General features: G+C 40.0%; 1 protein-coding gene across 2 annotated transcripts in view; it reads right to left on the bottom strand.

The window, feature by feature from the left end:
- il1rapl1a (interleukin 1 receptor accessory protein-like 1a) overlaps positions 1-18,262 on the bottom strand; it is a 167,224-nt gene that overhangs the window by 96,721 nt on the left and 52,241 nt on the right. The gene's annotated exons all lie outside the window — the stretch shown is intronic.

Genomic DNA, 18,262 nt, shown 5'->3' with positions numbered 1-18,262 from the left:
GAGTCATAAAATCATAAATCATGCATAAGCATTAGTACTGCAATTCCAGTATGCAGTATATTCAAAGATATATTATGTAACAACAAAGCAACACATCGGTATTTTGCATTCTCACATTGCTTTAGGACAGGAGGGAAGATTGCTGGGTCATAAACAACAATGTCCTGTGTGTATTTTGAAACACTCCCTCAAATAGCTCTATTAGTAATGAGACAATAAGCTATGTATACAGTATGCAAGTATACCGTTATTTCATTGTGTATGCTGAATAGATAGTCATATAGCAGAGGACTTTTAGCTCCATAGTGTGTGTATTTTTTGAAGATTGCAATTAAATTTGTTACGTCAGTGCTTACGTCAGTGCTAGACAACTCTTCCCTCCTTACCTGATATGTTGACATTTCTCATCCAGGGCATATGTGCTACGATGCCCTCTGCAAAGGAAGCTTTGACTGTCTCATATAACCACTGTGACATTTGGAATTAACCATAAAATATCTTCATAAATGATGTCATGCACCTTCAAGTGCTGTGGGTGCACCACAGCTCCAGTGCAACACAGTGCAAGGCTAGCTTGTTGTTGGGAATAAGCCCTTCAACAGGTTTTGTGCCTTGTCCTACAGTTCTACAGCTCTGCTATCTGACTAAGGTTTTGTATATAGTGCAGTTCAGAAGAAAACAGTTTTAAAATGAAACCTAACATGTGCAGCACAGATGAGAACTGGACCTTAAAGCCTTATCTATGAAACATATAGGGCAACTCAACTCGCAACAAAATCAAAGAAACTGGCAGGGCCTACCAGGCACGCTGGTCTGTTCTACTTCTGGCAAGCACATCTCTCCTAGTTCCCAAGCTACTGGATTTTAACCTATGGCCAGCTATCTGTCTCTGACTAATTAGGTAACATTTGTTTATCCAGCAGGTGTATATTTGAAAGCATGTGTGTGCATGTGTAACCAGAGACTGAGAGAAAGAGACAGAGAGAAGTAGTGATGGTGTGGTGAGATAAAGTAATAAGAACCCTGCTGCGTGCCAGTCTGTGAGTGATACGGAGCCTCACAGGGACAGCTATGCTTGTAATTAATACTCTTAATTACCAGGGAAGTAATGTGTGTCTTTCTGTGGGCGCGCTCGTGTGTGTGTGTAGGTGTGTGTGTGTTTTTATGAGTGTGCATTCCCTATACGAATGGTTGTCTGCCTAATTATGTCAGTAATTAGCAGCGTGCTTAGCTACAAATGTGTGTGCACTTACGTACATTTGAATGTGAGAGAATTAGAAGGTGTGTGCATGGAATAAAATGTGAAGCCCTGTCTAATTATCACTCTGCCCACATGCCCTAATGCATGCAAACAGGCATAACTGTACTTTCACATGTGTTTACCTACACACCTCAGAACTTCAGACTTGATTACTTTAACTGTCAAACATCTTAATGATGAGCACAGTTAAGGTTACACAAAATGTTTTTGTTGAAGATTTCGATACACTATTAGATACTTTAATCATTCTAAAAAGCCACAAGACATTATAATAAAAAAAAAAAAGCAATACAAACCTCAGAGAAAAACTAAACAATAGGGTGAATTTCCTCTACATTTGTTATGACATAAACATCATTCCACAGAAGTAGAAAGTAAATCTTCTCCCTTCTCTGAATATCAATCTACTAATCAACAGGGACAACAGAGGCTTCATTTATCCTTTTTTTATGCACCTTCTACACCTCTAATGGATATGACCTCTGCATTGTGCTCACAATATCCATTTCTGCCCCCTGTGCCACAACAAAAACTGTTTACTGTAACAAGCTTGCCTGAATGAAGCAATGAAAGAAAACACTTTTTTCAGAAGCTCCATGCCTGTCTTTTACTTTCACCGTGCAGACCTGAGCTGTCTGAGAAACAAACTCCACATGCATAAAAGTATGTATATGTAAACACACACACACACACACACATGCACGCACACACACAAACACACACACACACACACGCACGCACACACACAAACACACACACACACACACAAGGAGACCTTTCATTCCTTACAGACATCCCAATGGGAGTTGTCTAATGCGGTGGCCTTTTGTGGGGGAAACCATATTTACGTCTGAGACTCAAAACGGTTTTATCAACTCAATTAGAGGCTGACATTTCCCACATCCCCACGCTGGGCCGGAAAATCAATGCTTCCCGCTGGAGGAATACTGCAGTCCCCACCTCTCACTCTCTCACACTGACAGCACCACACATATCTACACGCACATACAGAAGCTCTCTCTTTTCTTCACTGCTCCTCTGGGACGTCGCGCATTTGTACTGATTCTGTTCGGCCACTCTTAAACAAGCCCATACTGTAAAGGGTCTTTCCATATGGACACATTCCCACATGACTGTCAGTCTGAAGAAAGGTGGCTTCTGCACCTCCTTTACTGCAGTACCATGAGCTGCAGTACTCCCTTACTGGCTAGTGCTAGTGTGCTGCTGTTGCCCTAGCACTACTACAGCACATGATATAGAGGGTATAGGTATGGCTGGTGCAAGAAAATAGCAAGGGGGAGGGATGTCAAGCTGTGGGATGTGTGTCGTGTATGTGTGCGCGTCTCAAAGAAACCTTATTACATTCTGTGTTGAGGTCCAGACCTGTCCGTCTTCATGTGACACTAAAGCAAGGCAATAAATACAGACCCCTGAGCTAGAATAAATTTACTGGCACTCATGCATACACACTCGTGGAGCCACACAAACAAGCAAACGCACACTTGGAAACCAAACCCAACCTCCTAACATAAAATCACAGATTGAGCTACGTTCAACCCGAGTCAACTCCTGCTTTGTTTCTCCCATAATCAAATTCCTGTGATCCTTTCACAACATCACATGCCTCCAGTGGGCTTCCATGTCTCTCACTCGCTCTCACATTGCTCTCAGTTATCAGACTCGCTTCTCTCATCACTACCTGCTCTCTTAATGAAGTGTAATTATCAAACGTTAGGTGGGCGGCAGGGTTCTTGCAGGCCAGGAAGACATTCAGTGATCATATGTGGATAAGGATACTTAATAACTTTCTGTCTCTTTCTTCTCTTTCTCATTTTCTCAGTTTACACCCACGCCACATGGATGACTCTATTTCCTATCTCCCTATGCCCCTATGACTTGTAGCTTGGCCCGCTCGTGTTTCCTCCTCCACTGGTGATTTTGGACTTTTTTTTTTCTTTATAACAATAAATAATTGCTTTGTTGTTTAACCGACTGAAAAGGGAAACAGATGACCAACAAAGTCTCCTAAATTCACCTATATCTAAGGATAATTATGAACTACAGTATCTCTCGATGGCTTTCAGGCCCTACAAAAGTTTGTGTGTGTGTGTCTGTTTGTGTGTGTGGAGGGGGGTGGGGGGTGTAATGGTGCATAATCTATAATAAAACATCCACTATTCTATAAACCATCCATAAGCTTTCTTCAAATGACTTAAATCTACTGTGTTGCACACATTAGTACTATAAGTCCTTTATATTCAGCTAATGGAATGAATAAATATACAGAGCAGTAAATATAGAGAAACCATTCACACATTAGTCTTTAAAATGGGCTTAGGTACCAATCACAATGTGTCCTTTAGGCTCATTACTGGCCTTAATTCTCTATCTCCCCATCTAGGCTCCAGATTATTTAATCAAGGAACAATATAGTCAACCACTACCCGAGTCTTAACCTGTAGTGATAGAATCCCAGCTGTCTCTGTAAATCACTGACTTTGTCTTTTTAGCCAACTGTTCCTCTGCGTGTCCCTGAATGTGCCCTGAATCTGAATGCTTCTTCCAGGCTTGCCAGCCTTGAATCAGAGGTAGGTTAACATTGGATCTCCACATAAATAAAAAGCCCATAATGAGGGACATACTGTGTTGGAGGGATGACATAAATGTATAACCTAAGTAATAGCAAGATATTTGCAGTTATTAATGTCCTCATGTACACCTGCATGAATATGATTGGAAGTAATAAGTCAGATAATAGCTGAGAGCTGTGAGTAAGTGTGTTTGTAAAGTATGAATGCAGGAGCTGGTGCCAGTACACTAATGCAGTCAGTGCTCTGCTTAAAATAACACAGTCTTTTTTAATGTTGTTATGTGTGATGTTTGCTCTGATTCTTTGAAATAAAAATGTACTCTAAGAACTCTTATAGGTAGGGGACCCACATCAATCAGGTCTGCATATGTTAACTGCTAGCTGATTCAACTCAGAAACTCAGCAATGAGCAAATTTAGCTTCTGCCATCTGTCTTAATTATTTGGTATTTACAGAACAAGAACATCTGAAAATAATGCAGCTTGGTTTTGTTTTGATCCTTCACTGTTGCAGTGAAACAAGCTACTTTCTAACAGCACCTCACACAGCCTCAGTTGGCATTTGCAGTACATATTGCAGTGCACACCTCTCCTATTTCTGTGAATAATACAAAATTCCAAGTTTTATAAATTTGTCTGTCGGAAACTATTCCAACGTGAGCTAATTTTGCAACCTGCAATTACAAAAAGATAATTTATACTGAAACCTTTGCAATTATGCAATTGAGGCCAGTACCTATAGACCCCCAGTGTCAACATTTTTAAACATCCAGTTGTGCAACCACTAAACACACACGGTTCCTATTATTTGTAGGAAAATCCATCCAATTCCTTATCCCTCTCCTGCTAGAACTCCAGAAAAACCTCCAGCATGGACAAATAACGTGATGTCTGCTTTTTTTTTTTCTTGCTTATCTCTCCCCCTTGTGCTGTGCCACTCTGTACTTCTCTGTCTCTAAATCGTTCTCTTTCACTAACAGTTTACCATTGTTCATTTATATGCAAATGTGAAGAAATACTGATAATTTCTCTCCTAAGATGGCGAACTGCATTTGCTCTGAAAAAAGTTAGATGAACATCACTCTTCTTTGAATAAATCTGCCTCTGTGCTCTTTCTGTCGCAACTGAATAAAAAAACAAACACAAAAAAAAAAACAGTTGCAACAACAAAGATTTAATTTTAAATAAATAATCTTCTAAATTGCATATAAGGCATTGTCAACCTGTTATACACTCATTTACAGACTTCCAAAAGTCTTTCAAAATGTGAGTAATCTTCTTTAAACTCCCTGACTGTAGCTAATCATTAGCAGGAGTTTTATGGGTAATGTACACATACACTAGTTGTATGTCAAAATAAATACATCACTACATTTAACTATTGGGAGTGAAGAAAATCATCATGCGACTACACACGAAAGAAAGGAATACCCAAACTGCTGACCTGCTGTAGAAATATGCAACATTTCGATTGCTTTCATGCCTCCTTTTGTTTAGATTCTTCTAACTGTGTGAAATTGTGCACATATGCAGTATATTATTATATCGAAAGACTGATTATGTAGAAGAAGATACAAGAAGAGGGATAAACAACAAGTGATGGGTTGTAATGTGTTTGCACAAAACTTCCAGCTGATCCAAACTCACGGTCCCCATTGCCTCTGTTATATTAGCGCAAATTTGTATGTTTGAGCAGAAAGTTAGAATGAAGTATTAAATAAGTACTTTACTTCAGATTAGGATCTTTTAAAGTCTCAATGTTTTTGCTGAAGCTGGTAGGAGGAGGACATCAGAAAATACTCTGAGTTGGGTAAAAGCGACAGATGCATGCCAGTTTTCTAGAAACAACAGGAAGTAAGCTATTCCATTTCAGACACAATTTACCTTGTTTGCTTTTCACAGAATTATAGACCATAAATAATTAGAACTAAAATTCCATAAAACGATGAAGAAAATGTTTTCACTGTTAGTCAATCTATACCAACTGGTTGTTGTTTTTAAACCCCTTTAATCACTCTCAGCGTATGTCACATCCAGGTTTTCTTCTATCATTAATCTCCTTTATGTTTCATCAACTCTATGATTTTTCCACACTCCATCATTTAACTTGTATAAAGTTGCTACTGGGTACCAGAGAAAACGTGCTATCATCTTCCTAACTGGCTGCACCGTTAGGTTCCACTTTTCGTGGACGACTCTGTAACCAATCGCAAAGAGAACTGCATGATTCACATGTTTGCGGCCACTGAACTGTGCAGCACTTAACTGATAATGATACTGAAAAAGTCAAGAAAAAAAAAAACAACGATCACCACTATCACAACTGTCCAGTTTCTTCAAATAAATATCACTACAATTCCTGATTATGTTACAAATACTGCCTCGGATGGTTCACATTTACATTTTTTTCTTATTTCATGGTTTTCAGTGTTTAAAGTTTAAGTTTATATGTTATAACTTATTTAGCTCATTCGATTTAGAAAATGGGCCTTTTATTCTAACAAACATTGGAGTCTGAACATTGGAGTCTCTTTTCAAAACCACCTTCAGACTGTAAATGGCCACCATTATTGCAAACCAACCTTATGTAACCTTATATGTGACTCTGAGATAATGACCTTCCTTAATCTCTGCTGTAATATCTGAAAGCTATTATCCATTATTTGTTATTGAATTACATTTTTTCTGTGTTATTTTATACGGTTACTGTTCTGTGGAAAATTGAATTCACGTTATCACAAGCATAACAGATCATCCCCAGTAAACTGAGACAATTACACACATTAATGGACTGCTAAAAAGTGACCACACCTATACTTCACATGTGTCTTCACATAAGCCTAAGCAAAATATAATACTGTATGTGAAATACACTGGCTGTACCATTTTTTCAGTAGTTTTTTTCTCCATGTGATAATATTTGCAGTGCTTGCTCTGTAAAATATGATGTAATACACAGCAGTGCAGCATTAAACTACTGAAGCTTCACCTGAGGACCACAGGAAGAATACAGGGAAGATAGTGAAATTAAGTAAATCTAATTTATAACAGTAGATGTTTGCATTTGCATTTATATTGCCAGAGATGTTTCAAAGGCAAGATGGATTTTTGAGAGATAAACAAAAAATAAGATCCTCAAAAATGAGATTTACCCCACAGGATCTGCTCCGAAAGAAACGGCACGCAAATACATCTGTTGTTTAAATAATGACAGTAGGCTAGAATCTGAAAGTAAACACACCCACAGTATTCACTAATGTATCAAAAGTGTTTTATGGGTGAATCACAGAAACTTTCAAGTTTGCCTGAAGGTGAGTCCTGTTTCTATTGTTCATACAGAAACCAGGGTGGGTTTGTTGCCCTTGACCAAGTTCAGCACAGCTCACTCAGATCCTTTTAATAACTCTCCAATTGACTTCAAATTAACCAGAACCCTTTATAGAACAGAAATTTCCCCTGTTGTGTGCAAAAGGGTGTCACTGAGACATTAGCTTTTTGACTTCCCTCTCTCTCTCTCGCTCTCTCCCGCTCTCGCCTTTCCTCTCTCATCCTTTCTTCCTTTCTCTTGATGATAAAGGGTCTCTTTTTAAGGAGAACAGAAAGCTTGTCAGGATTTGGCCAGCTGGAGAAAGTCATTTGAGGCCCAAATTGATGTGGCCGGGACTCTCAATAGTATCTCTCCAATAGTGGGGGCAGGATAGAGGGAGATGTGGTGGCCGGGACATTGTTCCTCGTAAATGGCTCTTTATTTCATAGGCGAACTTGGGAAATGAGCAGCACCGTTCACGGTTTCTGCTGGGGGAGGACGGCCATGCGTAAAATAGAACACTAAGAAACAGGAGGCCCTAATATCTTAACAACTAAAAAGTCAGTGGCTCTCCTACATCATGTGCAGTTTTACTGGCAATGAGAGCACATGCAAATAAAGTCCCTATAAGATATAAAGTCAAGGCTGTGTGTGAACACCATCCATCATGCTGACAGGGTGTGGGCAGCCCACATGGACATGAATCCATACACAGGCTGACTGACTGAGCCAGGTCCCTTGGACCATAACTAGGAAAAAAGGCCAAGGAAGAAAAGCACTTCAAATAACACAATCCTCAAATGCAAAGCTTGTGTGCAGACTTGCCTTTTTTCCTTCTGTGGGGCAGTCTTTGTGTTTGTCTATGCAGGTGTCAGTCTGCAGTGTTGTATTAAAATGCCAGTTATTTCTTCGCTCTCTGTCTCTGTGTGTGTGTATGTGTGTGCCGGCGCTCTCCATTGTGCAGCTGTGATCCATGTGATTCAGGCTGAGCTGTCACTCTGCTAATCTTCCCCAGTAGAAATACAGCTTGGAAAATGTCATCTGAACATTCCGAATTGTGTTTACACTCGCTGCAGGTTCCATCGCTTCTAATTTGACAAGTCATTATCACCCATGCTCCTCTCCCTCTTCCCTCTTGCGGCCCGAGACACAAAAATAAAGAGGAGGTGGAAGAACGGAGGGAGGAAAAACAAGGCAATAAATTCCACTCACAGACAAACAACTGTGCTCTTGGTAATCAGTTAATACAAAAACCTTAGCTAAAATGGTGAGCATTATTGTTATTTTCAGTCATTTACATCAGCTACTCGGCTTCAGATCTGTGTAAACTTCACATCATTCCCTAAGGCCTGTTTATATTTATACAATGCAAAAACTAGACAGAAAGCCCTGACGGAGAAGTTTCTTGGCTGTCTCGTAAAAAAGAAGCAGCTGGTGGATATGTGCGCTGGGAAAAGCACATGGCTTTCCACACCCTCAGGCCCACAGCAAAGCTAGCTTTGACAAGGGCTGCACAATGGGAATTCAGTATTAAGGAAAACAAGGTGAAAAGCCTCATACAGCAAGTCCTAGAAATAAAACAAGAAAATACGTTGTTATTCCAACACCCCATATGAGCAATGCATCATCTGACGTCTCTATCAACAGGACAGGCTTTCAAAGATACAAATGTTCTGAGCTTACTGCTACCTTTAGGGAAATGACTGCACATATACTGCAGCTCTAGATCTTAAACTCCCATCAATTGTATAGTGATGTCTAGGTTAGATAATAAATCTGCAAACAGAACTGTAGAGCCCCCTCCTCCCTTTTCCAAAAACTTTGTGAATCTGGGTTAGACATGTCTCTAGACATTTTGTGGACCATTGGACTTTGTATCCTCAGGCTTTGTGAAGCAGCATTTTTTGAGACCTCTATTACCGGAAGGAGGGAGCTGGGGTGGAGGCCAACAAAATCCACAGACATCCCCACTACTAACTGAGAGATGTTAACTGTGCCTATACTTGAAGATAAGCTCTTCAGTGTAGATTTGTACTCCAGTCATGTGCACGAGGTAATCTAAAGCAGATCACAGAGTACAGCCTTCGTGGCCACTGTACCAGTCTTACTCGGTTGTCAAGTTGCGTTACTCAGGTGTGCTTATTAAATTTTGGGCCACTTGTGGCTACAACATGGCATAAATAACAAATCAAAACATTAAATAGTATGATAATTATGGAGGAGTAATAAATGTGATGTTAAATCAAGGTGACAGCAGAAGAACTGACAATGACAGAGCAGGTGGGAGAGGAAAGGAAGCAATGATCCATCCATCCATCCATCTGTAAGTCTGTCCAGTCGTAAAGAGACATCTCCAGTGAGAGCTGGCACTCGGAGTTAATGACACACTGCCTTAAGCCTAGATCCAGGCACTGTTCCTCTGACAAACTTATACAAACACAAGAGCTGAAATTATTTTAACGTAAACGTGTGTATTTCACCATCAAAAGAAAGAAGCTTGCCATTTAGTGCTGTTATGCTACAAGAGCAAGGTCTATACACCATCAGCCAATAGCATCTGATGCTGGTTGTTGACTGATGGCACAAAGTAGAACAAGTCAATAGAAACCTGTTATTGATATCATCACTCCTGCTGAAGTGTGATCAGCGCTCTGTCTGCACATGCCCTTAAATATTTACCCCTGTTTAATCTTCTGTCCTCTCTGCCCCCAACTTTCGATCTACTCCTCATGCTAAGATATGATGCCTCACTGCAGCCTGTCCTCCTACCATGTTTTTCTCCCCCAACTATATTGAAATTACACCTCTTGGATTTACCCATCACCAAGCCCCTTTGATCAATGTTTTGGCTCTGCTTAACATTGGAAATATACCGGCATATGATATTCTCTCAGTTTTTCACAATTACTACTAGTTCCCTGGTTAACCCCCACCTTTCCTGAGTTGTAGTTAGTCATTTCAATTAATATGTTTGCTGAAAAGAGCACACAACAAAAATTCCAAGTCACAATACAAAGCCAGCAAAAAGTCATCATGTGCTGAAGATAAAAGAACATTTTCAATTAAGATGAGTATGAAGCTTGGTTCATTAATAATGCAAAAATCATTACCCCAATTATCTTAGCGTCCCAGTTTAAAGACACCGTATACGTGCGTGTGTGTTTGCTTGCCCGTTTTTTTTGCACGCAAGAGTTTGTCTAGTGTGTAAGTAAAATGGATTTCTTAAGTGAGCTAAAGCCAAAGATGTGTTCCTTTTAATGACCACAAGAAAAAAGAAAAGAACTATAACTTTTACAAAACCCGTGCAAGCATATACATCCAGAGAGTGCTTTCAGGTGCACCTGTATGCATGCACAGCACAAAGGGAATGACAAAGACAGAGACTAGCGACAGAGATAGGAGCGACTGCTTGATGCGTTCCTCTAAAATATTTATGCAGCTGGAGATTTGTGTCCCTGATTCTGTGTCCAATTAAGTGGGTTTTTTCCTCCAAATGGATGGGAATTAGATAGGAAAGTCTATGAGAAACACCATGCGGTAGATGCATATACAATAAGAATAAATGCTCATGAATGGAATGCAATCCAATACAACAAAATCATGCCCCTTTCTTTGCTTCTTGCCTTGACTGCCCTGACATTACGAATTACTGCATCCATTTAATGCAACAGCAGACTCCCAACATTAACCTGCTAGCCAGAAGTGAAAGCAATCTCATTCACGTTTCAAACTTCTGAATTATTCAGTGGCTTGCCAATAAGGAGTGGTGCTTGTGAGGATTGGGCTTTTGGGTGTTCACTTCCACGACAAATGACACAGATGCTAACATGCATCGCTCCCTAGTGACACTCACATATTAGTCTCATGAACTTAATATCCAGAAAAAATTGTAGAGTGATTTATGAGGACTTCACAGATGAAATCACTGACACAAATTAACAGAAATGATACTGACTAACAAAACGTGGATTCGTCCTCGCTCTGTCTCTGAGCTGCCTGCTCTCCCTCGGCCTGGAGAGTAGGGAGGGCAGTGGCTCTGCGCAAGCTTTAAATAGGAATTAGCAGCATTTCATTGTGATAGTGATTGAGTATGGGTCCCTGGGGTGGGTCTACTCATTGTTACCAGGCCTTGTAAATCTACAGTAATCCTCTCAGTGGAGGAGAAAAACAAACACACACACAAATATTATACATATACACATGCATATAAACGTGTGTGCACATGCATGCTTATTTTTTCACTGGCAGAACAATATATTCATAAAAAGTATCTGCTGGCACTCAAACCCAGTACTTTTAAGGATGGAATGTCAATGAAAACAATCATATCCCCCCTCAAGATTTTCCGAGAACGATTTAAAAAACTTTGTTGCCGAGACACTGGTTCCTTATACGAACTACTGCCCAAGCTGCTTACTCCTCTAACATTTGTCCTCCGCCCACTCAATCACCCACACAGACCCACGGACACATGGTTGGGAAGACACAGCGAGAGTGCAAAAACTAGCTCACAGCTTGCTGACTCTTGCTCTTGAAACCTACCCACAGTCAGGGTTCACCTGTCCTTGCACTTTACATATTTTCAAATCTTGCACCATTTTGCAAACTTCACTTGGTCGCGCACAAAATAACCCTAGTCAAGACTATTAAGCATTTCAGACTAAGCTGGAGAGGCTAGAAGAGGCAGCTGAGTGTGGTCCTTGTTCAAAGAAGATGTCGCTTTAAGAGGTACAAAAACCCTTTTAATTAATTCTTAGAGGTTTGGACATGCAATGATTATTCCAAGTTTAACTACTAAATTCCTCAGGTATACCACCTTAAATCACGTTGGAACCTTGTGATGCTGAAGTGACTCGTGACACTAGTGAATTTTGCCATTTTAAATTTGGGTTTGGGTTGCCAACTCTAACAGGAAATCCATTGCTCTACAAAATAGAAAACAGGAATGTACATAGACACCATAAGATAAAAAATAATGCAATCAGTAGTGGAAGAAGCATTAATAAAACCATTTATATATGCTCAGCTATAAATAACTATAACTATTATATTGATATAGTAATAAATTGTTATTACTACAATTTTGATGTTGCAGCAGGTAGAGGCAAACAGTTATTGTGCAACAATGTGCATCTATGATAAATTGAAAGAACTCTTTCAGATTGTGGTAAAGCAGTGGGGATTCCAGTACCACTTGCCAAATGGCAGCGGGGTGAACAGGCTATGAGTAGGGTTGACTTTTGGTATCCTTTGGGCTTTGATCAGACACCTCACTGAATATGTTCTGTCAGTTTCAATCATTCGCTGCAGAGACTTCTGGTCTTGGTCTTACACATTTCATGATGTTTCCAGACATTTCCGATTGCACTTAGGGCTGTAGGATTATTAGAGTTTTAATCTCAATCATGATTCTGGCTTCCCACAATTAAATGAGCATGATCGTGAAATGTTTAAAATGCAAGCTCCACCAATTGGAACGCAAATTAAAAGCAAATCAGGCGCTCCCTTAACCTCCTAAGACCCGAACCCTGTCATGGCATGCAATTTTAATTTCTCTTCGCTATTTAGGCTGATTGGGACATGATGAATGTAAAGACAAAGAATTACCAGATATTTTTTTTACCTGATTTTTGTTTCTAAGAAAAATGAGATCCACATATGAGGATATACAGCAGCAGTTTAATGTCCTCGTAAGTGGATATCAGGCCCTTGTGGAGCAAAATTTTGTATTTTGGTCTAAATAACCCAAAATGTGATGTCCACATATGTGGACGCCAGGTCCTAGGAGGTTCAATTGATATTTAAACATGTCCCTGCATGTGCCAATCACAGCTGTTCCCTGCATCATGTAGCTTGAAGTTTGAAGGGTTTATTGGGTAACACTATGTTAAAAGATACAATTGCAATAACATCCAAATGTCTGGAACAGCAAAAAGCAAAGAAAATGTCCTTAAAAGCAGGTAGTTGCTTGGAAATACTTTGGATTTAGCGCATGTTATGTTAGCCAAGGACAACTCATATGTAAAAAGTGCTGTGCCCCTGAACTGCAAAGCAACACAACTCATTAAACCACATGAAAACACACCATAAACTGCAGTGCAATTAAAGCATGAAGGCCAACAAAAATAATGAAATGCGGGAGCAGTTTCCCTTTGACTTCATTTTATTAAGTCAACAGGACTGTCATTAAGAGATGTGCTTTATTAAGTGAATAATTTTTCAATGCAAAGATTTGCACAGATGTGACAAATTGAAAGCAGCAAATATTTCACTCTTATTTAAACAATGCAATAAAAAATGTTTTAGTAAAATCAGTGAATAATGTTACAAATAATCTCAATCTCACTATTGAACAAAATAGCATGTTAGCATTGCGGATATAATTGTGCAGCCGTTCTTATACTATTAAAGTTTGTTATGCTACAGTAAATATGAAAATGCTATCACATATGGAACTTTCTCAGAAGTGCATTTAAAATCTGTTAAAGTTCAGTCATTGATATAATGCAGTAAACACAACAACTGCGTGAGGTCTGTTAGACAGGTAAACACATCGTTTTCTAACCTCACATTATACCTGTCAGTCTGTTAGACAATACCTCAAACATTGCTTTCACTAAAGTGAAATCAACTGCATAATAAAGAAATGCATATAGCAATATGTAGACCTGTGTCATTCCGCCACAGCCGGATTAACGTATTATACTGTGTTAACTTCAAGTATATAAGAAAGTAACAAACCAAGCAGTCATATGTTGCCCTGCCCTCAGTATTATTTGCATGCACTCATCTGTGCCCACAGCACAGGAGCCCACACTGAGAAATAGTATCTGCTGTTCTCTCAGGCATGTACTTTATAGACTATTTTCATATTTAAGCACGCTGTGAGTAAAGGCTCCTCTAGTGCACAGTAGGTGTTGTGGAAATAAATATTTTACACTGGAATCTAATTGCATTTTGTGGCCTTGAGCACCCTACAAGACAATCTGCAGCGCTGGTCTAATGGCTATCTTCCGTACTGTCTGCTGGGGGACCACTGACACACATGCACACTTTTTATGATCTAGTTTATGGACTTTGTGAAGCTCTCACACATCTGTGTTTAATGTATGTACACTAGAAACTACAGAAGATACAATATGTATTCTAACTACGTGGGACTCTATAAAATATTAAAGGATGAGGGAATATCATAAATCTATGGCAAAATCTGTGATGCATGCCGTCATGTCACGGAGGACTGTGTGTACCCTTTCTGTTTCTGCCCATTGACCATAAAATCCCACATGAAGGGCTTTTAAGGGTAAGGCATATATAAAAACACACAAACATGCACAAAAATTCAATAATGAACATCAATATGCTCTGAACATCATACAAAATGAGGTTACAGTATTTGTGCATTAGTAAGAGATATTTCTATAGCCCAGAAATCTCTGCCATTTAGCTTGAGAAGCCACAAAAATATTAAAAAATTATAGAAATATCTAAATACCGATTGGGCTACAGGCCACAGAGTTAAGTGTTGTACTCAAATGATGGCTTTATTGAAGATCAGCATCGATAATCTGACAGGAAGACCAAATCAATATCAGCGCAGGATCCAGCACCTACCACTCAGATGAGGGTTTAGCACTCAAACAGAAGCCCACTAGGTCAACTACCAGACAAATCCCAATAAGGGAATCAACATAATCATGAGGGTCCAGGCCAGCCTTTGCTTTGTTTCCTATCCTTTTAGTCTGTGCTGATGGATAGTATACAACGAGGATGCGGGACCAGCATCCCTCTCTATACAGAGGGAGCAAACAAGCAGATGGTCATGTAGTTCTAAAACTTGGCTGTTAAAACAAAAGAACTCAAAATACTTAAAAAATGCAGTCTCCTGCATCCCTGCCTACTGCAGGGCTGCAGAGGTTCACAGAAATCTCTTCAGGATTAACCAGTGCGGCTGTGTGTATTGGTGATGCACATTCACAGGGTGAAGCTCAGAAAGCCTGATGTGGTTTTCTGCTGGCACACAGCCAGAATTTACTTATGAATAAATATGAGGGAAAATCAAATAAATAAAAGGACAGCAGGGAAAAAAATAATCCTGTTAAAGATCAAACAGCAGGCTCCCTTTCCCCTCCTCCTGCCATTCTCTCTTGCCTTGATTTTTCTCCAATTTATACCTATATTCCTCGGGTCATCTATGCTTCCACCGTGCCCTCTCACTTTGCTCACTTTTCTCACCCGTCTTCTCAGCAACTACACCTTAACTCGCTATATAAATTTCAGATTCCCGTCATCTTCTTTTTCTTCATCTTTTCTCCATCTCCCCCATCCGCCATCTCCTTTTCGATTTCATGGCCGGTCATATCTTTAATCTTGCTCCTCTTTCCCCCTTGTCCGATGCTCCCTTGCTGGCTTCGCTCCCTCCCTCCTCCTCTCCCCCCCGCTCCTTCCCTCACTCCCTCCAGTGCAGAACTAAATGGAGATTAATGAAGGGAGGAAGATGTGTCTGTCATCCAGACAGTCTGATGCAGCCACCACAGCAAGTAAAGTACTGGATCTATTCAAAACACACTAGACATAGCTCTAATACTGCTCCAGCTGAGAAGAACGACAGATTAGCATGCCGCTTCTATTTAGATAATTTGTGAATACTAACCGTACCGCTGAAGCATGCATTCCTTTCCATAGTGATATAAAGTGTTTAGTGTGTGGGTTTTCTTTCCCTTCTCTCTCTCATTTCTTTTCTACCATTAAAGGATATTCAAAGTACACCCCAGCATCTCATTTCCTCCCCAAGTTTAAATCCTGACAACTGACGGCCACTCGCTGCTCACACGCCAGTCAAGCAGCTCTGATAAGCCCCGCAGGAAATTGACTCGTATTTTAGAGCTACATCTCCCATATCATATCCGTCTACCACCCATCACGCCCTTGGTTAGAGGTCAAGCAGCTTTCACTAATCTCACATGCAAATTTGTGCATGTTACAGTGTGAACGTGAGGGTGATATATGAACCATGTCTATAATTCATGGTTCATTACCGGCGACAAGTCACGCTTACGTCCGCACACAACTTCATACCGATATTAGGTTAGCGCTGGGTTAAAGAATAAAAACGGTTTTAAAAATAAGCTGTCATTTGAATACAGAGCATCTGTGTCAGTCTGTGCGTATATTTCTTATTCCTACATTCCCCTGGTGCATTCAGAAACAGAAGAGCAGGAGCATGCTGAATGCTGTGTGAAATATTTAGCACAAGTAGCGATAAAATTCTCTGAACTTGGTTGGTTGTCTTCTTAAATATCCAAACCTTTCCCCTTTTATAGTCCCTTGATATTACAATGTTTTTTTTTATATAGAAATGATGCAAGACTGCGGTATGTGTGTGTTTGTGCGTTTGCTTACCAGCACAGGGAGCGCTCTCATCTCTAAACACTAGACAAACACATTCGATTAAAAGCATTCTGATTAAGATGATGCATTAGCTCACGAGGTTACAAGCACCAAAACCCATCTATAAAGAAAAAAGGGCCTCTGTATGCCACATTTAACACTAAAATCAGCTGCTTATACCCACACACTTAGGCACTCGTCAAGACTCGCACAGCCATGTGTGGATTAGCTGCTGTTTATGTGTGGCATATATTCATCTATCTGTTGTGTTCCTTCTCTCAGCCCGGCTGGATGTTGCTTTTTTAAAGCGCAGACATTTCCTCTAGTTTTTCTGTAGCACTGTGCACAGCAGCCAGGGGAACGCAGCAGGGGGGAACAGGGCTCATGTGACTCTACTACTGGTGAGAAGGAGGCTGAAAACTAACAGGCTGGCATACACGACTGGGACTGCAGTTAAGTCGACTGGAAGACTCCTGCGAGGCCATTGCAGATATGGTTGGAGGAACTGCATTAAATGAGAGCATCTGCCCAGTTAAAATTGATTCCAATTTCTGCATCTGTTTCTCGGATCACAGCAAAAGCAGTCCTGTACTGGGTGGACTGAAATGACCTGAAATCAAAGACAAAGAGTTATTGAACAGCTCAGCTAAGCTTAGATAGATAAGATACTGACCTAAAAAAGCTACGGGACGGTTAATGCTTCAAGGCAGGAGATGGCTGTAATTGTCTTCCTAACCTTCTATCTGTAATTTAAAAAAAACAGCTCTGACATTCATGAGCATTTGAACAGCTGGTTTTGACCTTCCTTACTGCCCACGTTATTAAAAATGACAAACAGCGAATATTTCAGCTTTGAGGGAAGGACTGTTTTCAGCATCACTTGATTTTCCAACATCAGCACCCCACTACACTTACAAACACTAATACACGTGAACCTTTTTCTCATAAATTTCTCCTAACCTAATACCTTGCCTCCAAAATGCATCGACAAACCACATCCGTAACATTGACATCACTGATTACTCTGGTTACTTAACAGTATGTTTTTTAAAGAAGCACAAATAATGGAACTAATTCATAGGGAATTTCCGTAACTATACATAATAAAATGTAATGTTTTTTTAAACATCCAATTCCTGTATATAACTGTTATACTCCTATCACTATTGTTGATTCTCTAATAATGGATTAATCATTACTAACAATGGGTTGTAAGGATGCTGAGAGGAAGACTAAAAATGGCATTAGCACCACACACAGGGACGGCTAGTTTTAAACACTGGATGTTTTTTTTATGAGCGGTCTTCCTGTTCAGCTTCACTTAAGTATTTACCTTATTTGTTTTTTCTCATCGTGCAGTCGTAGTGCTCTCTGTCTGTCAGTTTCTGCATTATAATGCTGCACTATTTTCACTCTGCATATACTTCTACCTCATTCACATGCTAATATTCTTATTTTAATTCTTTTTGCCCTCCCCTTTACTTGCAGTGCTCACTTTCTCATTCACTGTGTTAATATCGGCATTCTTCTTATTTCCCTCCCCCCATCCTCTTTTTTCTCTTCTTCCCCTCCTCTTTTGATCTGTGTGCTGAATTATTCAATCTTACCCGGGCTTTTAATTCTCTTGATTGAGCCAATTACCTTCTGGCTGGATCAATGTGGGGAAGGTAATGATTTAAATGGCTGCCGCATAAAGCCACATAACCACTTCAACT

The sequence above is a fragment of the Pundamilia nyererei genome, unplaced genomic scaffold, assembly GCF_000239375.1.
Source record: "Pundamilia nyererei isolate P.nyererei 1_Seehausen unplaced genomic scaffold, PunNye1.0 scaffold00055, whole genome shotgun sequence".
NCBI lineage: Eukaryota > Metazoa > Chordata > Actinopteri > Cichliformes > Cichlidae > Pundamilia > Pundamilia nyererei.
This window is presented reverse-complemented; position numbering and strand designations above follow the sequence as displayed.